Source organism: Callospermophilus lateralis, chromosome 11 (assembly GCF_048772815.1).
Source record: "Callospermophilus lateralis isolate mCalLat2 chromosome 11, mCalLat2.hap1, whole genome shotgun sequence".
Classification (NCBI taxonomy): Eukaryota; Metazoa; Chordata; class Mammalia; order Rodentia; family Sciuridae; genus Callospermophilus; species Callospermophilus lateralis.
The window spans coordinates 63,928,496-63,953,214 of NC_135315.1; the positions used below are offsets into that span (position 1 = coordinate 63,928,496).

At 40.1% G+C, this 24,719-nt stretch overlaps 1 pseudogene; it reads left to right on the top strand.

Annotated features, from left to right (window-relative positions):
* The window catches only part of LOC143410571 (large ribosomal subunit protein mL45 pseudogene), a 43,000-nt pseudogene extending 25,512 nt beyond the window's left edge, over nucleotides 1–17,488 (top strand).
* Nucleotides 17,489–24,719: the final 7,231 nt, after the last annotated feature.

Genomic DNA, 24,719 nt, shown 5'->3' on the forward strand with positions numbered 1-24,719 from the left:
ATGGGCCATGCTATGTCCATCTTACTAGTAGCCTCTTGGGAAGAAAGATCTTGGCTAGGTGGGCCATCTATAGATATAAACCTGTCTAAGAGAAAGATGATTTATTGTAAACAATCTGCCTTTGAATGGTTTTCTGGATTATTATGCAATCATACAAATGGAGTTGGCCTGTCAGAAGTAAATTATCTTCTGACAGGCCAACTCCATTTGTTGAAGAGATCTCTATACAGGCATTTATGCACTTGCATGATAAGGAGTCTGAATAGTCAGAAACTAAGTTGAAGGTGCAAAAAGGCACTTCTTCTGATCTGCAAGGATAGCAGAACTCCAGAAGAAAGTGTTAAAAAAAATTTTAAATCCTTCAATCCAGTTCTGGCACTTCTAGTACTATTTCTCAGCTTGGCTCCAGGCAGCTGCAGATAATCTCACTGTGGGTGAAGGACACCAGCCCTGGGCGGGGAAAAAAATCCCAGGAAACTGTCCGAGCTTTAGAAAAATGGGCAATGAGAACCTGGCCTCTACCTGCCTTCTAGCCCCTTTTGCCCATGGGGGATGGAGGCTGCTGGCCACAAATAATGAGGCAGTAAGTTCCAACATTGTTAGTTTATGACTCAGGGACCAGAATAGTCTCCTCTGTTAAGATCTGACAGGACACCCCCCTTGACCAGGAGATATCCATCACTGGGGCAGAGTAATTCTTGCTATAACAGTATCCCATCAAATTAAATGCCTGGATACACACTCATACATTGCTGGTGGGACTGCAAAAACCAAATACCAAATGTTTTCTCTGCCAATATGGAAAGCAGTATGGAGATTCCTTGGAAAACTGGGAATGGAACCACCTTTTGACCCAGCTATCCCATTCCTCGGTCTATACCCAAATGACTTAAAAACAGCACGTTACAGGGACACAGCCACATCAGTGTTTATTGCAGCACAATTCACAATCGCCAAACTGTGGAACCAGCCTAGATGCCCTTCAGTAGATGAATGGATAAAGAAAATGTGGCATATATACACAATGGAATATTACTCAGCAATGAAAGAGAATAAAATCATGGCGTTTGCAGGTAGATGGATGAAGTTGGAGAATATAATGCTAAGTGAAGTTAGCCAATCCCCCAAAACCAAATACCAAATGTTTTCTCTGATATAAAGAGGCTGATTCATAGTGGGGTTGGGAGGGGGAGCATGGGAGGATTAGATGAACTGTAGAGAGGGAAAAGGGGAAGGAGGGGGAGGGAGGGGGTAAAGGGGTAAAAAAAGATGTACGAAAAAGACATGAATGGTGTGAGTATATTTGGCATACAAGCAGAGATATGAAAAATTGTGCTCTATATATGTAATATGAATTTCAATGCATTCTGCTGTCATATATGATAAATTAGAATTAAAAAAAAAATTCCTGGGGCGACTGGCAGGACAAACAACTGCACCCAGAAAAGGAAAAAAAAAAAAAAAAAAGCAAACAAGCCAACCTCTGTTTTGTTGGCAGCTTCTGCAAAGGGATTTTCAAGAAAGCTTAAAAAAAAAGATGGAAAGGGTCTCTTCTATTGAATATCAATATGCCTGTGTAAGACCCAAAGAAGGTTCTGGGTACATGTGAGAGTATACCTAGAGTCACTTTATGTTTAACTCACTTAAAGTTGATGACATTGTTTAATGATAAGGAATGCAGATGAGGCTCAAATTATCCTGTTCTCCAACCCCTTGAATGCAACCTGGGAGAAAAAAGGCACAATTTTTGTATATGCCAGATTGTTTGACCCTCTTCTGAGATGAAATTTGTTATGTAAATTAAATGTACAGATAACATTCATAAGGATTGTTTCAGAATATGAATTTAAGAAAGGGTCTGAGACTAGAAAAGAGATATAAGAAAGTTGTAGGTATGGAAATATATTTTATTTCGGAAAATTAGAGGGTAAAAGAAATGTTTCTGGATGAAGTATTTTTGTATGGTAAAGTAAGATTCTTCTAAAGTCTAAGATGAAAGAGAAGCCAAAATTAGGAAAGTAAACAAGTTGTAGAATGTCTTAAGTTGCAGAAGGTGTGTGGAAGGTAAATCTCAAAAGTTTGGATTATTTACATTGGTTATAGTTAGAACAAAGTTATTCAAATTTTAAAGTACTGATATGAAGCAAAGTCTGAAACTTTCCTTTCTCTTAGGTAAAGATAGTCTTAAAGGAATTATGATTTGTACCTGTTTTAAAGTCTTTTAAATGATGACTTTGTAACTGGTTAAATAAACCACTATTATTTTAGGTTATAAGCATATAATCAATAACCTAAGTATATATGACTAGATATATGTGTACATCTGAGAACTATATTTGTCTGAGCCTTGTCTAAGTGTAAAAGTTTCTAAAATAAGCTGTTTGCTGGCAAGGTAACCAATAAGTGCTCTTTATACGTTGTATCTGATGTAGAAGGGCCACACTGCCATTTGAAGACCTATTAAGATATAAGTATCTGTTTGCTTTGACTAAATCTATTTCTGATCATTAACACTGTTTCTCAAATATATAAGAGATTTAAGGCTATCCTTTTACTTTTTCTGGTACTGCTAATCCATGCAGACCTGTGATTATTGTTACCATAAGCTATGAATTCTAAATTTTACTTTAAAAGTTAAAATTAGTTAATATAAGTACATCTGTGTAATTGTGATGCTAACCATTTCTGGCCTCTTTGTATATTAGATGTATTCATGTTCTTCAAGTATACAAGCCTTTTAAAATATAAAGTTGAAAAAAATTTACCAAATTGTTGTTCTCCAAATCAAAATTGTTTGTAGTAATAATCTCCTTCAGATTTATATGGAAATAACTAATTTGGCTTGCATTTATTTATGTCATTTAATGTTTTCTATTTGGATAAGGTAACCTATCATCAATATTTACAAATAAAAGTTTGTGTTACTCTTAACACTGGAATGGGACTTTAAATGTACTTTTGGAAGATAATAAGAGGATCCTGATTTGTTCAAAGGTTGACATGGTGGAACATGAGAACATTCTGCTACCTTTTCCATGAAAGGGAAGTTAAGAGTTCTCTTAGTCTCTCTGTTTGATTATGTTTCAGATGTAATATTGTATTTTGTTAACTGATATCCAGATAGACTCAGGAAATAAGACATGATAACTTCATAGAATGATATTTTAAAAGTGGGGAGGGTAAAGATCAGATTCAGAAATAATACACATTTCAAGATTTGACAAGAGACCAGCCTTAGCTGAGTTAAGGCTCTGCCTCTTATTCTTTTTCATGTTAGGATGGCTCTGAAGTAGGCTAGAATTAAGCTTATCTAAAGTTGTGTTCAAAAGATACATATATATTTTCCTTTAAAGATTACTGTGATCTCAAAGTAAATGGTATATAATACAAAACTTAAGTAAAATTTTGGGTAAATTGTAAAAGGTATTTAGGTTTACAAGAGTTTTTTTAAAAGTAATATGTATATGTAATTGAGATGGAAAATATATAGGTTTTTTTAGAGGCTAAACAGACCCCAAAGAAACATTAGTGTTCGATTTGTATTTTCCTTTTAAAGCTTTATAACTATTACCTGTTAGTGTTTTGCAGAAGTACTACTTCTAACAGAACAACCTGAATTAATTTGAGATAATAAGCCATCATCTATAGGACAAATAGGATATAATACTACTTCTAGTACCAATACTGACCCCAATTAAAAGAAAGGGATGACTAAAATTATAGATACTGAGGTTATAACCCATTACCCCCACTTTAAGACTGGTGAAACTAGTCTGCTGGATGTTTAAAGCCAAAAATGTGGAGAACAAAGTCAAGAAAATAAAAGGGCCAAGGAAAGAGCAGCCAGTATTTTGGTCCTTCCCCTCAAAGGTCAGCCAGGACCCATAGAATGACAGGACCCCTCTAAAGTATCCTTTAATGCTGGTGAGTCATCTGACCTCCTTATCAGGGGAAGCTGGAGGACCCTAGAGAACAGGCAGCTAACCAGTGTACATTCTGCAGAGAGGAGGGTCATTGAAGAGGGAGATGCCTCTGATGCTTCCAAAGGAAGCCATGTGTGGTTGGCAAGACTCTGACTCATCCTGCAGATGGCATGACTGGTAGAGGAAGGCTAAAGGATCCAAGAGGCTTTTCAAATGTTCCTAAGGGTGGTCTCTGAGGAATCCCAGCTGACTCTTAACAGTAGACAGGAACAAGATCAATTTTGACCAACTTGGTCTTAAACACCTGGTAGGAGAGTATAACCAAAGCATAGCCATATATGAACATTTACAAGGAAAGACAATGTTTTTTTTTTTTTGTAAAAATGTAACTTAAGATGTACACTTGTGTTAGCCCTACCAAAAGCAAGTAAAGCTGGAGGCTATAAAGCAAGTGTTCTTGTGTCTGAATGCCTAATAATAATGATCACAAAGGACTCCAGAGTCACAAGTTTGTCCTCAGTCAATTTGAGCCTGATCTCATAGACCTACAAATCTTCCTAACCTCCTACATAGATAAACTTTGTCCTAGAGCACACCACACCACCAATGATTATGAATTTCTGTTTTCAGAGATGGGCTGAAATACTAATTCCTTTTGTGTAATTATTTACAAAAAAAGATAATGTTTTGCTCTTTTGTTTGTTGTTGTCTTATATAATCCCTGCCCTATGTGTGCCTTGTCCAGTTACCCACCAGCTGCCACCATGGACCTCTGGATTGTCCTGATGCTGAATTTAACTGTTCATTTCCCACCTGATAGAGGAAAAGGACTTCAGGTTACTTCCCCCACAACTTCACCCCCCGCTTAGCAGGAAGCAACTTGGAGATGTCATTGCTCATTTTTTCCCCATAGATATGGCATGCAGAAATTGATGGTGGGGAAATGTAACAGTGGCCCACTTTATGCTTTGAATGTAGTCCTTGCTGCTCTGCCACTCAACTTATTTTTAAAAGAACATTCTTCTTTCTCTTCCTCTCTCCCTCCTCCTCGCTGATCTTTCCACCTCTCTAATCTCACAGGAAACAGGGTTACCTTTTTCCCTATCCTAGGCAGAGTTGTTAGAGCACACCTACCACAGGAATATAGTAATTCAGACTTTGGGGATGGCACCAGAAGATCTCAAAAATGACTATCTCCCAAATTAAAAAGTGAATTATAACTCCAATAGAGAACATGTAGAATGTGGCCTTTGAATCACCTCTTAAAAAAACCCTGTTTCCCAAATAGGGAGAGTCACATCCTCTGGGATAGGAATCCCCTGTGTTTCTCCTTTGTTAGCAAAGTAGAAATCCTTCTTTTTTCTTTTACTCCAAACTGTTCTTGTTATTGGATTTGCATTGGGGACATGGACTGAGCTTTTGATTACGAGACAACAACAGAAAAATAACTGATTAGTTAACATCATGTTACTTCAGGTAATTTTTATTTTTTATTTTTGGCAATGGTGAAGGCAGAGGAAACTTCATTACCATGCCAAATGAAATTGGCCTATTAGGAAAATGTGGTTATTTTTGCTCTAATTCTGATTGGTTTTGCCTGGGTTGCTTGGAACTCTATTGTTGAATAACTCCATTTTAAGTTTTAACATGGTCTGTTGGGTCTTAGTACAGGAGCATAGTTCAAAACATTGTCCTCCTTAATTTTACAGAGAATAGACTAGTGAAATCTTTGTACTTATCATTTCCATTTATAGTCAGTCCATTACTATATATTCTATATTAAAAATAAACAGAATCATTTTAATTTATAGTTAGCCTTTTTACCTATATTCTGTATTAATTAAAATAAACATTAGAGAGAATAGTATGAGCCCCATGTAAATATTACCCAGTTCTAAAAATTATCAAGTGTGGCCAATATTGTTTCATTAGCTTCATAGGGTTAAAAGTGATGTTTTAAGCACAATTCAGACATTATTTTTAGTTATAAAGAGTTAGTGGGTTTCTGTTTTAAAAAATAAAACGGTTTTAACATACAACAAAATTGATGACTCTTTAGTATTATCTAATAATTGATTATTGTTCACATTTATTTGGTTGGCTTAAAAGTATAAAGTTTGTTGAAATCAGGATCCTGATATCATCAGGTCATTCTTTGCATTATTAAGTTGTGTGTTATGACTCTTTACTCATGACTACTCATTCCCTCATGTGACTAATTTGTGGAAGGTTTGGTATTTTCTTTTTAAAATAGATGGACACAATACCTTTATTTTATTTATTTATTTTTATGTGCCTCACACATGCTAGGCAAGGGTTTTACAACTGAGCCACAACCATACCCCCAGGTTTGGTATTTTCAAATTCCAAATATCAAATAACTGCATGGGGTATTATAAGAAGTATATTTGGTCTTTGTCTAAAATTATTGAGACTGGTTTTCTGTGTAATAGAAGTGTCTTGTTTTAATGAGCCCTTTTAATTAAATCTGAGTTTACAATAATGAAGTAACTTAGGGTGGGCCTCATAGATAGTCTGGGGTGGGCTAGCCAGCAGAGAGACCAAGTAATTAGGGTCTGGGACTCAGCCTCACCCATCAACTAACTGCTGAGAAGACTGGTGAGGGAATGGGTTGAATATTAAGCTCAATAAAATTTGAACAGCTATGGGAATATTGGCACAGGCCTGTAATCTCAGCTACTCTAGAGACTCAGGGAGGATTCCGAATTCTAGGCCAGCTTGGGTGGCATAGTGAGATCCCATCTCAAAAGCAAAACTAAATAAAGCAACCCTTGAACAATAAAATTCCATGAGCCTTCTGGGTTAATAGTATGCAGAGGTGCTAGGAGGGTGGCAGACCTAGAAAGGGCATGGAAACTCCATGTCCCTTCCCTACCCCAGTACATTTCAGTATCTAGATATTCATCTCTATCCTTTATTTATTTTTTTACAGTACTGGGGATAAAATCCAAGGACACTGTACCACTGAGTTCCATCCCCAGCTCTTTTTATTTTTTATTATGAGACAGGACATCACAAGGCTGGCCTTGAACTTGGGATCCTCTTGACTCAGCCTCATGAGTAGCTGCAGTGACACCCACTTGTATCCAACTAGTTGGGTTGGGTATGCTTGGGTTATGCATTTGTGGATTCATTCATTTTGGATAGAAAAATATAACTGTGTAGTTAGACCTACAGTGGTTGTGTCTGTACTGAATGTATATAGACTTTTCCCTTGTCATTATTTCCTAAACAATACTTAACTATTGACAATAGTGTTTGCATAATATCAAAACCAGATTTTCAAACTCTGCTGCTGTGGTCTTGCAGCAGACCCCAGCTGCCTGCCAGTGACTTCTTTCTGGCTTCTTATCTCATAAATTTGAAGAATGAAATCCATAGATGAGGAAGAGTGAATGTAAAAAAAGCAGGATTTATTCAAGTTAGAATAAAAGAGACACAGCTCTTATAGAGCGAGAGGGGAACCAGTAGGGGTTACCACTTAAACGCACTGGTCTAGGGGCTTATATAGCTACTAGGTAGAGGCATTGTTCAATATCCATGGTAATCAGGTCTTAGAAAAGTAACAAGACTATTGGTTCAGCCTGCAACATTCTGATTGGTTAGCTCTTGAGTCTATAGCCTTCACTCAGGTCTGTCTTGCTTCCCTTTTCCTGCTGCTTTGGGACAAAAGAGTGGCTAGGTTGTTTGAAATGTTTCTACAGGTTAATGTCATGGAACAGCCTTTAATTTAGAGAACCTGTTTGGGAAGGGGGAGGCCTATTTCCTTAACTGTCTGCCTGTTTTACTATCTGTCCATTCTACTTTATTCAATATTATGTATTATAAATCATCTAGGGATGATTTAAAGTATAGAGGGGAATAGTGGTTTTGTGTCGGATGGTTGTAAGTACACCATTTTATTCAAGGTGCTTGACATCCTTGAGTTTTGTATCTTCAGGGCATCATGGAACCAATTCCCCCATGGATACTGAGAAAAGACTGAATTGTTATTCCTGAGTTCTGTGAGCCATCCTAGCAAATTATTGAACATAAGAAAGCAGGCCTTGGGAACTTGTGTATAGCCAGTAGGTAGAAGCATAGGTCTGAACATAGGGATTGGGTTTGGTGTCTGAAGTGGGGACTCAAGAGACTGATTTACCTCTGGGACCTGAAACTCTCTCCAGGAAGACAGTGTCAGAATTGAATTATAGGAAGCCCAGTGGGTTTCTGCTGAATAATTTCTTGCAGTGTGGGAACCCTCCCTACCTCCTGCCATATGTTAGAGGGTGGAAAGACAGGGTGTTTCATCAGACTGCTCCTAAACACTGACCCAGCTCTAGGGACACAAGGCCCTTAGTCCCAGATCAGAGTGTGGAGCTGAGTTTGCAGATAGTTGAGCTCTCTAGACCTTGATCAGGCTTCTGGGTGAGAATTGTGCTGGTGCCCCAGAACTTGCTGATTGGTGTTAGAATCAGGCTTGTTCCCACATGGGGGACAGTTGCATGCAAGTACATTGGCTTCTCTCACTTCCCACAGGCTAGCCATCTTCAGGTTACCCTTCTACACGGGGAGCAGAAAAATGTCAGTGGGACTCCAGAGAGCTGGGAGAGAGGTCAGACTTCCCAGAAATTTCATCCTTGTTGTCACAGGATGGATGTTTTTCTTTCACTGGCCCTTGCAGCTGCAGGGTGAATGCCAGTGCAGGTCCTGGGGAAGTGATCTGGTTTATCTGGCATCCTCCCTGTGGGTGATTGGCCTGTGGGTGCATTACCCATCAAGTAGTGAACCATGAGCAACACTCCAGAGCAAGTAGAGCAAAAGGTAGGAATGTCCCTGCTCAAGTGCCTGGTGATGATGTGTCAGGGAAGGGTAGGAGCAATAAAGGTCACAGATGGTTCCAGAAGGAAGGACTTAGCTGGGTGTGGTGGTGCATGTGAGTACTCCCAGCACCTTGAGGGGCTGATACAGGAGGATTACAAGTTCAAGGCCAGCTTAGCAAGACTCTCAGCAAATTAGTGAAACCTTTTCAAAAAATAAGTACTGAAAAGGCTGGGAGTGTAGCTTAGTGGTAAAATGCCACTGAGTTCAATTCCCAATCTATAAAGGAAAATAAGAAAACAGAGGGGCAGCAACTCCTGGGGATTTGGCAAATCCAGGATTTGGGGAACAGGGCAGCAATGTGATCCCCCATCAGGCTGCCATTGTGCAGATGGCCCAGCTGCATGGTGGAGAGTTTGTTACAGCCAAGATTCTCATGTAGGCTGGTGGATGAATCAGATGAATCATGAATGGGATTGGGTTATATCAAAGGAAATAACCTGTGCGAGAAAATGGGGGTAGTCTGGGTGCTTTGTCATACCCCAAGTGAAGAAGCAAAGAAAACTGTGGATCCCTGAAACTGTGCAGTTCAAGGGAGATTTGAAAAGGCTAGCAGAGTCTTCATATCAAAGTGGTCTGTCAGAAGAACACTGTATTTTCTGGAAATGGCATGGGCTGGCCTCAGTGTCCCTATCACACTCAGTTTCTGCTTGGAGTAGCTATGGGCAGCATGGCCAAGATATGGACTCAGCAGTGGGATGTGGACATTTAGATTCCCAACCTGAGGATAATGGCTGCCACACCTGATGTTCTGTGTGTTCTGGGGAAGGTGCAGAGTCACACAAGATGTCTGGATATATTTGGCTTGGCAGACAGCACATTTTATATTTGGATGGGCCTTCAGCATTACACAACTAGGAGACGCATTTACAGCTCTGGTTAGTGTCCCTGGGAGAAGAGCCACTGCTCTGGGCTGAGCCTGCACTGTCAGTTGGCCACAGGTGCTTGAGCTCCCTGTGTGCGTGCATTTTAGCTGGGGCAGGCACTGCCATCTGCATGCCTCTGCTGCTTCCTGCTGTCCTCTCACAGGGTGACCGAGACTGGAGATAATTCACAACTGCCTCCTTCACTTGTCAGCATCATCCCTCTGTTCTGAAAGGCTCTATGTTGTTCACCTCTGAATTGAATCATTATGAATCATTAAATGTTTGTAATGCGTTTTTATTTACTATTCCTATGCCCTGAGGAAACACTGTAGTTTAATTGATGAGTTTTTCTCTTCCTCTTGCCTATGTTTGAAGCTCCAGGTGGGTTGGAACTGGGTTTTTCTTGTAAGCCCCATGAAGAACTGCCTAGCTGCTTCACACAGCAGGTTTATAATTACTGGGGAGGGGTGGCAGAGACTTGGGACCCAGGACACCAGGTGGTAGGACCTGGAATATCCCCAGCTGCTTGATGAGCAGGGCTGGGCTTTGTGTTGCAGGATATTGTGGCCTTTATAGATGTGACTGAATTTCCCTCAGAAGGATTGGGGGCTGCTTGAGTCCTGCTCAGAAGACCTTGTACAAGGAGGTGATGAGAACTATGACAACCTGGTCTCTCTAGGTAAGCCTGGCTGCTCTAAGGATTGGCTCTTGCCTCCTGTGGCTCTGACTTTGCTATAGGTTTAAGCTCAGAAACAAGGACATGGTTTCCTCTATTTTCCTGGGGAAAATCTGACTTTAGTAGAATTTTACACTGGCAGACACTGCATTCATAGGCCCTTTTCTCCAAGCTGGGACTCTCTTGCTAAGGCAGTAGACTCTTATCAGGGTGCTCCCAGATTCACACACTCCACACGCCCTGTGTGGGTCCACCAAATAGCCCGTTAAGCCTATAGTCAAGAGTCACCTCCTTATTTTTTTCTAGAAGCAGGAGTTCCCCATTGTAAGCTGGAACTCATCATTCAATTAGAGCAAAGGGAGGAGCCCCGGGGAAAAGAGCCAAGTTGTCTGCCAGGCACCTCTCTAGGTGAAGGGGAAGGACAGGGCCTTAGAACCCAGTGTAATCAGTAGTGCATTAATTCATTTAAAAAATTTTTATTCTTCTTATTACTTTTGCATTAATTCATTTTAAAGTTAGTATAATGAAATACCTGAGTCAGCATACTTATACAGAAAAGAGGTTTATTTAACTCACAGTTTAAGTCCAAGTTGAGGGCCCATATCTGGTGATGGCCTTCTTGCTTGGAGAGACACTAGACAGCACAGGGCATTCACATGGTGAGACAGGAAACATAGGTGACTGTGTCTCTCCCTCCTCTTCTAACACGATCAGTATTCAATTATGGAGTCTCTGGCTTGGTAACCGCGCATCTAATTCTAATCATATCCCAAAGGCTCTGCCTTAAAACACCCTAGTCAGACTAAGTTTTCATCATTTTATTATTATTATTTTCACAATATTGGGGATTAGACTGCCCCACTGGGGCACTCTACAGCAAGCTACATCTCATCCCTTCATGTTTTTGTTTTGAGGCAGGGTCTCCTTAATTTGTTGAGACTGACTTTGAACTTACAATCCTTCTGCCTCAGCCTCCTAAGTTGCTGAGATCAGAGGTGTGTCCCCCACACCTAGCAAATTTCTACCCTTTTAGTACCTCATAATGAGTACCAGATTTCAACTCGTGAACCCTTAGGAAATACATAAGAATCATATCTACATTGTAGTGAGGAGGAGACTTCTCTGAGGCCTGAGAAGGAGGCAGTTTTCCTGGCCTCCTTGGCTGCTCTTCAGCCTGCCTGGCTCTTCTTCCTTTCCAGATCTTTGTCTTTGCCTGAGGAAAGGGCTACTTTGGTATCCCTGGACTCATCTTCCTAAGATTCCTCCTTTTCTCCATTTAGCTCTCCTTTCTCCTGTCTTTCACCTTTTGCCGACTTCTTGTGACTGCCTTACTCTGCGAGCTTAAGTGCCTCTGCCCTTCTCGATACCATTTGGTGTTTCCTATTTTTGGCCTTTTGGTCTGCGCATCACTCTCCTACATCAGTTTCTGTCTGTCACTTTTTTCTCTTCTCATTTATTGTATTATGCAGTACTTGAGAAATACAATACAGTATGGAAGACACAGAAATAAGCATCTGTTTGCTGTGTTCCCATCTTAAGAAACTAACCACTTTCAAGGTCCTACTTCTCCTTCCTAGATTGTATTTCTTTGTGTTTCCCCCAGAGATAGCCATTACTTTTCAACTGGTCACTATTGTTCCCAGGTGTGACTTTGTTCTATTTCATATGTTCATGTTCCTAAACTATATGGTGGTGATGTCCATGTTTCTTCACTTGGTGTGACTGACACTGTGCTGCAATATTTTCTGCTGTTTGCTTTGCTTTATGATGATGAACGAGGGATATTTTCTCTATTGTGGGTTTTGCGATTCATTTATTCTCTCTTGGGCTTTATATAATTTCAGTGTCTAAAGAGAACACAGTTTGCCCATTTCCTTGTAGATGGACAGGTAATTAGTTACTGACTTGGGCTTCGTAACAGAGCAGCTGTAGTTAGGCCTGTTTGTTAGATACCTGTGTACAGTTTTCTCTAAGATGCAAATGAGAAGGAGAGTTGCCACACCACAGCTGTACATATATATCTTCAGCTCCTCTGAGGAATACAGATTGTTCTCCAATGAGGTCACACCAGTTTCTCCTCCTGTATATCCTCACCATCAATTAGAAATATCAAACTTTATTGATGTTTAATGGATATGACATTGTTCCCCACAGGTTTCAGCTTAATCAGCAGTGAGTTTGTAGGTAATTGGCATACATCTGTCAGTCACTCATATGTTTTCTGTTATGAGATATTTGCTTATATCTTTGGCCTACTTTTCTCTTGAATTATTGCATTGCATTATTCTCTTATTGATTTGTAGAAATTCTTTATAAATCCTGGAATTTAATACCTGATTAAGATGTTTTCCTAGATTACCCACTTAATAGATTTTTCCTAGATTACCCACTTAATTGCTTTTTGTAATTTTATAAAGATGGATTTCACTTGAATTCGACAGTCTATTTCCTGTATGGTTGTGCTTCGTGTCTTATTTTGTGTATTTCTATTCTTAATTTTTGTATTTCTAATTGAAAGCATTTTTTCCTATTCCTAATTGCTTGTTTGAGGATAGTTGATTTCACTGAGAATGATGTGACAGTTGTCTTTTGCTTTGCTGTTGGTATCTATCAGCAGAAATTTTTGAGTGTCATTTCCTGTTTTCCTAGACTATTTTTGTAGAGATGGAGATTCTCATTTTGTTTCAAAGTGGTGCTATTTGACAGGATTCCCAACTCAAGAGCACCATCTCCTGTCAGTGGAGGGAAGTGCAGCTTCCTTACAGGATGGTTTTCAATTTGGCTTCTTGAGGGAGGAGTTGCATCTTCCATGTTTTTTTTCTTTTCTTTTCTTTTTTTTTTTTTAAATCTTGTAGGATTCAGAAATTCCCTTCCTCTGCTACTTACTCCCTTCCCTCCTGGTATCAGAGGTCTTTATTTCTTTCCTCTCTACCCTTTAACCTAGATGTTTGCCTTCGTAGGATTCTCTCTTCTTTTGTGTACTCTTTAAAGTCCCTGTAGTCACTGCTTTGCTTTATTAGGACTACATTTATGACTATGTTGATAATAATTATTTTTATTTACTTTAGAATAGACATGTGCTATTTTGGAACAATGTTAGTTTAACTTGAGATCCTTTGTTCCCCTCTTTTCACACTATTTTTCTGATCTCCTTCACTCCCCACAGTGGGATCACAGGAGAACTCTGCTGAACACTGGTGTTAATTCTTATCCTTATCCATAATTGATCATTTGTAGTTTTCTTTATTTTGTTATTCTTAGGGAGTCAATTAGGGGTTTATCTGTTCTTACTGATCTTTACGGCCTTTTGGAAGATTGTGTAGATCCAGATTTAGTTGACTGCCATTATCCATGGATATTCGATATCTTCCTCTATTTATTTCTGGTACTGAGGGAACCCGGGGTGCTGGGTTCCCTGCCCCTCCCCTCCCCTTTTTTGGGGAGAGTATCTTGCTAAGTTGCCCAGGCTGATCTTGAACTTATAATCCTCCTGCATCCTCAGCCTCCTGAATTGCTGGGATTATAGGTGTGCACCTATAAAATGTACATTTTACATTGCACCTTGCAAAATGTGCAAATCTTAAGTATAACTTTCTGTGATATCTTATATGTACACAGACCTGTGTAATCTGAGGCTCTGTCACAATACAGATTAATTACTGTTACTTAGCAAAGTTCCTCCATATATAGTCACTATATAAAGTCCTCTATATTTAGCCACTATATATAGTCATTTTCCCCTATGTCCATCAGAAGCAGCCTTTGTTCTGATTTTGTTCAGTATGCATTGATTTTTCCTTTTCTAAAAACCGCATGTAAATGGATTGTATGAAAAAGATTAGCAGATTGCTTGTTTATAGTTATTGACTTTGTCAAAAACATTCTCTGTGTGAAGCAGTTTCATTCAGACTATGGAATATTTTCTCAATTCTTGCCTCTACCTACCTGTACACTCTACTCCCTCCAGGGGAAAAAAAAAAACAACAACAAACAACAACTACAACAAAAAACACCCAATAAGAGACCTGGAGCTGGTTGTACTGAGTTCTCACCTGCATGAGGTCTCTTTTTTTTCTCTGATATATGGTTGGTTCCAGGGGTTAGAAAAAATACCTCTCTTGGCCAGGTCAGGCTGCTATATAAGCAGACTGGGTGGCTTAAACACCACACTGCCGCAGTCTAGCTGGGCACAATTCAGGAGCCACTTGTCAAAAGAAACTAACTTTATTTTTAGAACCACACACACCAAACAAAACAGCTCCTCAGGAAAAAACCCTCAGAGCCCAACTGCCACCACTGGCTTGCCACTAGCCACTCCCACACCCACCAGCCTCTTCACCTCCCACAATCCTCCTGCTCTTGAGGCTGATTGGCTGGGTCGCATGGGCGGAGCCAAAAAAGTCCCCCAATGAGCAGCTCCGTAGTCTGAAAGGGTAGGGAAACAGCCCAATGAGCATCACCGCAGAGGAGCCAATCAGCTAGATGTTGCTAGATGTTGCTGGGGCCGCTGTGAGCCAATCATCAGCTGGTAGTCTGAAAGGGCAGGGAAACAGCTCAATGAGCATCTCCAATGAGCATCACCGCAGAGGAGCCAATCAGCTAGATGTTGCTAGATGTTGCTGGGGCTGCTGTGAGCCAATCATCAGCCGGCAGTCTGGAAGTTTGCTGGCAGCTGGAAGTTTGCTGGGGCCCCTTTGGCTGTGGCTCTCAACACCACACATTTATTTCCCACAGATCTGGATACTGGGAAGTCCAAGGTCAGGGTTCTGGACATTTGATTCCTGGTGAGGATCCTCATCCTGGCTTGCAGATGGCTGAGTTTTTTCTGTGATCTCAAGGGTATGTATTTGGTGGTGGTGGTGGTGGTAATGGGTCAGTGAACAAACAACATAAGCGTGAATGCAATCTGGTCTGTTTTCCTCTTCCTATAAGGACATGTAGACATCCTATCTCAAGAGTTCCACTGTAAATCTTCTTTAAATCTATTTTTTTTGGGTGTTGGAGATTGAAACCAAGGTTCTTCACAAGCTAAGCGTGTGTTCTGTCCCTGACACCCCAGCCCTCCTCTAAGACTGTGACCTCCTAAAGGCCTTCCTTCCATATCCTCTGTAGGGCTTCAATTTGTAAATTTTTGAGAAGACACAAAGATCCTATCTGTAGCACTCCCTTCTCACATCCCCCAATTAGTCACTTGTTGAATTGTCTGGCAGTGAATCAAAAAAGAGGGTCTTCCCTGCCACCAGTCTCCCAGAATATGACTACTTAATGTAATATCAGTGTCAAAATGTTAAAACACAATTCTCATCTTGATGAGATCAATCAAGATTGTTTAATTCATAAATGAGGGTATTGGCAGAGGGAAAAAACTGTATCAGTGCAGTCTAGGGTTTATTTGAATAGCATGGAAATAGAGTGCTGTAATTTCACCTATATAACTTTACAAGATTGGCAGACTTAAAAACAGCTGCATTCTCTGAATAATCAGAGAATTAGAAATGCTGTGGATGACATGAAATTTATACACTTACACATCTTACAAATTTTGGAATGTTTTTCTTAATACTCCAAATAATTAGTGTATTTATAGTCACATGTTCCAGTGGTGTTTTCTGTTTGTTATTTCTCTTTTCACTTTGGTTTTTCATTTAGTCAGCAGTAGTAGGTTTTAATTGTTTAATTGTTTCTGCCATCTAAATGGAGCTATCAGAGAGTAGCTCAGTCAGTATAGGTTCAAGTGAGTCAAAGGTGGAGGGAATTGAGGTCATAGTAATGAAGGGAGTATGCAGGGCTGTACTTGCTAAGATATCTGGTAATAAATATGAAGGGGACCAGTGGAGTATCCGAGCTGGAAAGTTGCACCATATGGCTTACATTTTAGACATATTCCAGCTGCTTATAGAAAGAACTGTAGTAGAAATCCGTTTGTAGTGTGTATCCTCTGTTTTCCAAAAGCAGATGTAATGTTTAGAATTGGAATGGAAAGGTAAATCAGGTAAGGAAATTCTTTTTGGGAGTTGAAGTGTTTGCTGTATGTGGTTGCTTTGGTTTGGATATGGTTTCTCTCCCAAGGTCCATGTATTGAAAGTTGGTCCTCAGTGTGACATTATAGGAGGTGATGGATCCTCTAAGAGGTGGAGCCTATTAGAAGATGCTGAGGTCACCTGAGGGTTGCTTTTTTTTGTGTGTGAGCAGCTTCTGAGGGCCCTGCCCTCAGAAGGAAAGAGTGGTCTCCTGAAGTGAGTTCTTAGAAGGATGAGTTGTTACAGGAGCCTGAATGTGAACTCTAAATTGCCCTATGGCTTCCTATCTTGCAGTGTGATCTCTCCCTTTTATAGTCCTGCTCTTATGTGCCATGTGCCATGAAGTCTTCATCAGAGCCACAATGATGCCAGGCTATGCCCTCAAACCTCCAAAATGGTTAGCCAAATAAACCTCTTTTCTTTATGGAATTACTCAGCCTCAAGTATATTGTTGTAGTAATGGAAAATGAAGCTGACAGAGTCACACTAACACAGGCTGAAGGTCCTGCTATTCCAACTCTTTTAGACTATTCTGATTAAAACCTTTTTCTCTTTACAGAATCACAGTTGTCAATCCAGAACATAAAAGAAATTGATGCTAATTTTAAAGCAAAGAACTTCCCTGAAAAAGCTAAGGATATTTTCATAGAAGCTCACCTTTGTCTAAGCAACTTAGACCATGACTGGCTTCATGCCTTGGTAACTAAACACTGTTTTCTGGATGTGGTCTGTAATATCAGGTATAAGACTGTCTGCTGAGGCTTTGTGGAATCTTTAGAGCCGGCCCAGGTGCTGCAGGTTCACTGTTCAAGTATGGTGAACCAGAGCAACATGTGTGGCCAGGTTACTGTACGCATGCACACCCGGCCATCTGTGATTGGATTAGGCAGTTGATATATGGAAAAGAAGGTGTGCCCAAGGATGTCTTGGAGTATGCTATGTTTGAAAAACACCTGGTGAAACCCTGTGGGAGCTGGAGAATGCATGGCAAGATTGGCCCCTCCATGGGCGCCCTCTATGCAGTCCATCCTTAAAATGGTGATGATTCCTGGCCCCCAGTTGGAACCATGGGGAAAATGTGAAGAGGCACAAAAAGAGGCCCATATGTCTCAGCTAGCCTGAGGACAAAAACGACTCTTGGGGTAAAGCATGGGTGATGATGCTACTGGAAGTTGAGAAGTCATCTGTCTCCTTCTGACCACCCATTTCCTCCTGCCCTGCTTGGATGTTTTCAGCAGATTCATCTTCACAACCATGTCAGATGGCTGGGCCCGGGTGGTTGGCTAGTATGCATAGGCATGGACCCTTTTTCTTTTTAAAATCGTATGTCTAGCTTCTGAGTCTAGATGAAAGACAATATGTTTCAGTGAACAATCATCTGATATACTTTTTTTTTTTTCACAGCAGAGACTATGGGAACTAATAGGCAACATTCTTTTGTAATCACTGAGCAGAGATCAGAATTTTGGATATCAGAGTGTTGGATAAATTTTGCTATTGTGCCTTGTGTGGTGACACACATCTGTATACCCAGTGACTTGGGAGGCAGGAAGATTGTAAGTTTGAGGCCAGTCTGGGCAACTTACCAAGATCCTGTCTCAAAACAAAAAATAGTAAAAAGGACTGGGGATGTAGCTCAATGGTAGAGCACCCATGGTTTCAATTTTTTTTTGTGTGTGTGTGTTCTATACATTCCCCCAGTTGAGACTGGGAATAGGTCAACCTTTTAAGTGGAAAAGTGGAAGACAAGACTAGTTGTGAGTGATCTGACTTCCAGGAAATCCAGACCTGGGAGAATAATTAGTGTTTATAAAATAGGGTATCACTTGAGATGGTCTTTTTCTCATACAATGATTTACTGAATTAGCATTTGTACTTCATAGGAAAATATAAATCTAAAGAAGTAATTTTTTTCCTCAGCTTTTGGATTGTGTTCTTAATTAGAAGCTGCTTCTTGGTATGGCCCCAGGAAGTTTGGCAGGAGGCAAGGGTTAATACATTTGGGGAGTTCATCATCAAGACGTGGTTCCCTAATTTCTGTCACCTCCTAGAGATGGCAGCTATTCTTTCCAGCCCAGAATTGGGACAGTGAATGCACCAGAAAACAAACCTGTGTCAAATAAAACAGCCCCACCCCTCCTTTTTTTCTTTTAGCTTCAGTTGGGCTGTTAGGAGAAGGATGTGGGACTTCATAAGCTCTGCGTCCTGGATCATCTGAGTAATGACAAGGTAAAACCTCACTTGCCCAGAAAAAGAAAAAAAAAATCAAAAACAAAACCAAAACCCAAAAAACAAACAAAAAAACCCAAATCTTGTAAAGGAGGAAGAGTTTATTTGGGAGCTTATGGTTTCAGAGGTCTCGGTCCATAGACAGCTGGCTTCATTCCTCAGGGCTCGAGGTGAGGCTGAACATCATGGCAGAAGAGTGAGGTGGAGGGAAGTGGCTCCCATGATGATTAGGAAGCAGAGAGAGACTCCACTTGCTAGATACAAAATACATACCCCCAAAGGATGCCCCACTGACCCACCTCCTCTAGCCACACCTTATGTGCTTCAGTTACTACTCAGTTAATCCTGTAAGGGGATTAATTCACTGATTGGGTTAAGGCTGTCACAACCTAATCATTTCTCCTCTAAAACTTTTTGCATTGTTCATACATGAGCTTCTAGAGGACATATCACATTCAAATCATAACGAGCCCTTTGTGTGCAAAGAGTATGGGCGAGGCTTCAGCATGAAGGCAGATCTCCTCAGACATAAGAGGACACACTCAAGGGGAGAAGCCGTTTGTGTGCAAGGAGTGTGGGAGAGTCTACACCTATAAGTCAAACTTCACTTTGCTTGAGAGAACACATTGGGAGAGAGGCTACATGGAAGTCAGGAGTGCAGACAAACCTTTAGCAATCAGTCACACCTTGTTACAAACCAGAGGACACACTCAGATGAGAAGCCTTTTGTGTGTCAGCATTGTGGGCAAAGTTTTAGTTTGGAGGAAAATCTCCTTAGACACCAGAGGACACAGTCTGGGGAGAAGCCCTTTGTGATGAAAGTGGGCAAGGATTTATCTAGAAGTCAAACGTTGTGAAACACCAGGGGACACACTCAGGGGATAAATGTTTTGTGAGCAATGTGTTGGTAACCCTATGCCAGTAATTCAGGCCATATCATACACTAAAGAACACGCTCAAGAGAAATGTCTTATGTGTGCCCGGAGTGTGAGCAAAGGTTTAGCAGCAAGTCCACCTATAATCAGCACTTGAAGGCATACTTAATCAGAGGAGCGTTTTTTTTTTTTGTTGTTGTTGTTCAAGGAGTGTGGTATTGCTTCAGCTTGAAGTGATATCTCACTATACACCAGAAGACTCATTCAAGGGAATAACTGCTTCATTACAAAGCTGTAGCTGATATATAGACCACTTGTTCATGGGTCTATCATGAAGGTAAAACAGACCTACACTGCTACAGACAATTTAAATATGACTCAAGCCTCCCCAAGAAATTCTAAGAGGTCAAGGTTTGGAGAACAGAGGTGCCAGGGAATTACCTGACTTCATGGGGAAATATGGTCTCTTTCTTACTGAGAACAATCTTTAAAACTTTTGCTAGAATAAAAAACAGAACAAAACTAAACTAACAACAACAACAAAAACAGAGAGAAGACCCAAATGAAATCAGAGAAAATACTCAAAAGATCATTAGGGACATTATCACGAATAAGAAACCCATAAATGGAAAATCTAGAAGAAATGGATAAATTCTTGGACACATATAATGTAGCATGATATATTTTTTTCTATCCCTTCACTTTGTGTTTTTACCAGGCAGTATCTCATTGGCTTTTATTAATTTTTGATTTTTAATCCACTTGGCTAGTCTATGTCTTTCAGTTGGGGGGTTTAGTGTTCACATTCAAGATTATTACCAATAGGTAACAATGTACTGCATTCTGTTTTCACTTATTTTGTATATCCTTTGTTCCTTCATTCTTTTCAATGAGCCAGGAAGAAATAGGTCAATGATGAGCAACAAAATAGAATATGAAAATATCTTTCTACAAAGAAAAGCCCAGGAACAGATGGTTTTGCTGCTGAATTACATCAAACTTTTAAGAAGAAGTAATATCAGTTCTTCAAGAAAATTGACTGGCCCTCCAGATTCAAGAGTTGACTCCTTCAGACTCATTCTAGAACAACATTACTGTGATTTCAAAACCAGGTGTTATGGTTTAGTATGAGGTGACCCCCAAAACTTGTGTGAGATAACATAAGAGTTTTCAGAGGTGAAATGATTAGGTTATCAGAGACATAACCTAATCAGTGGATTTATTCACTGATATGGATTACCTGGGTGGTAAACATAGGCAGATAAGGTGTGGGCTGGAGGAAGTAGGTCATGATTTTGGGATTTGTATTTTGACCCCAGTGAGCAGACCTCTCTTTCTGTTTCCTGGTTGCCATGCCCTGAGCTGCTGTCCTCCACCATACTCTTCTGCCCTGATGTTCGGTCTCATCTTGGGCTCAGAGCTATGGAGTAAGCCGTCCATGGATTGAACCTAGAAACCTTGAAACAAAATAACTTCTTCTTCTGTTAGTGTCTATTTATATAGTTTTATATATGTTTATATGTGTTCTGTAAATATACATCTTTGTATATGTACATATGTGTAAATATTGATCAAACACGGCTTCTTTTGTTGAGGCCATACAGGTCTCAGCCTAGCACTGAAGACCTAAGAGACTTCTCAGGAGTCTACCATCCTACTAGGGATTCACTTTCATGATACCCCCTTGAATATTCCAAATATATTCTCATCCAGAAGGACAGTTCTGGGAAGAGAAGCCAGTTCTCCACCCACAGTTATAACTTGGGACTGCTTAAAAGGAACCATTCTGATGTTTGCCCTCAGCCAAATACCACCTATAACAGGTAATGAAGCATAATATCTGTTGGCCAGAAAGTCTGGCTTACTGAAAACAAACCCATGTTTTTGGTGTTCCTACAAAAAGTGGAAGAAGAAGCTAAGGCACCTGGATCCCCTGTTGTCTCTAATCAAGGTCATATTCAGGTCTGCTAGGTAATAAGGGTTTTCTAGGTCCAGCAAGGGATGACAAGAATCAGTTTTCCTAGGAATGTTTGGTCTTCAGAATTTGGGATCTTTTCCCAGACCCTGAGATATTTCCAGACAATCACAGAGCAGTCCAGTCATGCAGAGCTCTCCCTCCAGTTTGGTGCTATCTTAACTCATGCATGTTCTTGGAGCCTTCAGCATGACCCAAGGGCTCAGAATTGAGTAATGTACAACGAAGCTAATATTCTCCTGCTGTACACATCCACATGGGAAACTCACTGTATGGGACCACCATGGATGTTTCAAAGACTTTTTTTTTTTAACCCTGCTCAATAGTTTGGGGAAGTGAAGTAGGCTCCTTATTGAGAATGACAGGACTTGGGTTGGTCCTGGTAAAAGGGTACTGCCTAGTGTATTGCCAACAGATGAAGCCCTCCCTAAGGCTCAGGTAAGGGACTCTTCTAGAATTTGCTGCCAGTATTCCATGAGGGGCCCTGCTGTACCTTGGTATGAATGGAGAAATGTGGTCATGTCAGATTGTATGTGTTTTCCTTGGGTTATATTTACATCACATATTTACACAACTATGAATTTATATATTTCTTAATAAATTGATGTTTTTATATGTACATTTACTTACATGTTAGAAAGATTCATTTGTTTTTCCATGCATGCATGATTCCATAATAAAGTGTATTGATGGCCTTTCTTGTAATTGCTATGTTAAAACACTCCAGACTGCCAAGGAAAGGTATACATATTTATCTGGTTATATATATGCTTATTATGTTCCTAAATGTATCTTTGCATATAGATTTATATAAACATTTGTACAACATTTATATGAATATTTATGATTTTTGTGGAGACCAGTGAGGTTTCAGCTGAGAGACACCTCTAAACTTTGCAGTGCTATTAAAGTTTCTTGACTGACTATGTTCTTGGCCTATACCCAGTTCTCACCTTGTATGTGCAGTTTGCCTCCTTCCCCACATCATTTTTGCCACATGTTCCTTGCCCATCTGAATTAGCCACACTTATCATCTACCTACTTGTGGGGGTAGCCTCAATACTCTTCCTCTCATCTGGTATTATTTTTATGGAATTATATTTGATTGTTCAATGATCAAATATAATTCCAGAAAAATTTTGGTGGAGGGGATTTTCTTGGTTAAAAACTTGTGAAACCTCTGTGTAGTCTAAGAATATGGAACAAAAAGTACAAATAAACCTGCTTTGGCTTACTGAACCCATCTCTTGTTTTCAGTGGTCTTCCAGAAGGTAGAGGAGGAGACTAAAACATCTGGTTCCCAGATGTATCTACTAGAGGTCATTTACAGGTCCACCAATCAGGCAGGGCTTTTTAGATCCAGCAAAGGGTAGACATCTGGCTTGCTCAGGAATTTGTAGCTTTCAGTAACTGGGTCCTATGCCTGGGCCCACAGTAAACTTCAAATGTATACATTTAGTCCAATCCTCACAGGGCTATGCAAGTAGCCTGCTGACATCTTAACTCAAGCATATTTCCATTGCTTTCAGTGCAACCTGAGGGCTCAGAGTGCTGAAGTTTGACTTGGGGAAGAGTTCCCCTACCACATTCCCATGGGTGTCATGTCAAATGGGATACCCAAGGTTGTCCCCAAATTGGGTTTTACCTTGAGCCACAGTTTTATATGTAGGGTCCAATGGGTGTCTGTCTCTGTCTCTCTGTCTCTCTCTTCCTTTAATGGAACCTACCCATCTTTTGCATAAAAGTCAAAGAAATATACAAAAACAAAACAGATAAGCAAAACCATTTCAAATCATAAGCCCTAGATTTAAATTGCTTTACTTTTCTTACAACTTCTAGAGTCCTCCCCACACCAAAATGTTTTGGACACTGCACAGATCCATTTAGCCCAAAGAAAGTTACTCTGAACTATGGCTCTTTTATTTTAATCTTCTTTGCTTACATAGAGCTGTAATCACAGACAAGGCTGAAATCACAGTGGATTTCAGAGAAAGTCAGAATTAAAACACAATGCAAAATTAAAAACTACTTCATAGACATTTATTATTTACATTAGGGGATTTTTTTTAGTATAAAGAGCTTTTATACAAATTAATGAAATGTACAAGCAGTGAGAAGAGATTTCAGTTTAAAGGGCAAAATTAGAACATTAGCAACAGAGATATAAAAATATCTTAAACAAAACATATTGGACGCCTGTAGTCCCAGGGGCTTGAGAGGCTGAGACAGGAGGATCACGAGTTCAAAGACAGCCTCAGCAAAAGCGAGGTGCTAAACAACTCAGTGAGATCCTGCCTCTAAATAAAATACAAAAATAGGCCTGGAGTTGTGGCTCATGGTTGAGTGCCCCTGAGTTCAATCCCCAGTGCCCTCCACCCACAAAACATAAGGTATTTTACAAAAGCCTGAACACTTTACATGTTGATTTAGGACAGATGAGGCTGGGCACCTGAGGAATTTTCAGGAAACAGGTTTATTTGTACTTCCGTATTCTTAGGCTACACAGAGATTTCATAAGTTTTTACCAAGAAGACAGAATAGTAACTTTTGTATAGCAAAAGGTTTGATGGCAGACTTGGCTTTTAAAAGAAAGAGGAACCTGGTCTTTACAAGTAAGAAGAAGCTTCAAACCACATTGAGCTGTTTGCAGAGAACTGTGAAATACTGTTTGTACTGTTTGTAAAATCTTGCTGACAAGAAGCTTAATTATGAGGAAGGTTCCTGGAGAAGCTTAATTATGACTTTGGTAGAGGGGATTTTCTGGTAGCTGCATCAGTGTTAGCAATAAAAATGGGGTTTGGGGGGAAGGCTTCATCTATTCTCATCACAAAAATGTGATGGAGTTATTATTATTAAGGGAAAGGAAAACTGTATACAGACTAATGGTAACATCCTTCAATTATAGTCAAGGTAGTCTACCCATTATCATCTAATACCTTAATCAAAAGGCCCTGGAGTTAATGAAGAAAATCAAAAGGGAGGATGTATGGTCTTTTGTTTTTTAAATTAATAATACTTGTCACTGGTGATTGAAAAATGGAGGTGGGCAGCTCTTAGGACCTGCCTCTACTAGGGTTTTTGTCAATCACACCACCGTGGGATCATAGGCCAGTGGATTTCGGAAGAGAAAATCCAGAGTGGATGGTGTGTTCCTGTCTTCAGTCCTCCCAGATTCACTGTCCACATGACTCAGGGGAGACGTGATGCAGAACCACACCAGCTCCCCTCTAGAGGTGCCAGGGGAGAGGCCCAGGCCAACACTGCTTACTCCAGC